General features: G+C 45.5%; 1 protein-coding gene across 1 annotated transcript in view; it reads right to left on the bottom strand.

Moving 5' to 3' along the window:
- LOC119582359 (nesprin-1-like) overlaps positions 1 to 288 on the bottom strand; it is a gene marked incomplete at its 3' end in the record, with an annotated part of 145,991 nt that overhangs the window by 55,273 nt on the left and 90,430 nt on the right.

Genomic DNA, 288 nt, shown 5'->3' with positions numbered 1-288 from the left:
GGGGGGGGGGTTGGAATGTTGTGGTGTTTTTTTTTTCGTCTTTTGTTTTCAAAATATGATGGATTTTTCTTTTTTTTAATTGTTTATACGATGAGGGGCGAGAAAATGTATTTATTAGAAGGACTCTCGTCCCTTTCCTATCGCACTCTCGTTCTCTTTGCCTCTCTTGCGCTTCCTATTGCACCCCCCCCCTCTCTCTCTCTCCCTCTTGCACCGCGTTCCATCTCTTCCTCCCCTCCTGTCTCCCCAGTTTTCTTTATGTTTCTCTATCTCCACCACTCCTTCACC

The sequence above is a fragment of the Penaeus monodon genome, chromosome 15 (assembly GCF_015228065.2).
Source record: "Penaeus monodon isolate SGIC_2016 chromosome 15, NSTDA_Pmon_1, whole genome shotgun sequence".
NCBI classification, from domain to species: Eukaryota; Metazoa; Arthropoda; class Malacostraca; order Decapoda; family Penaeidae; genus Penaeus; species Penaeus monodon.
The sequence above is the reverse complement of the archived record's forward strand: the minus strand, read 5'-3'. Positions and strand labels throughout refer to the sequence as shown.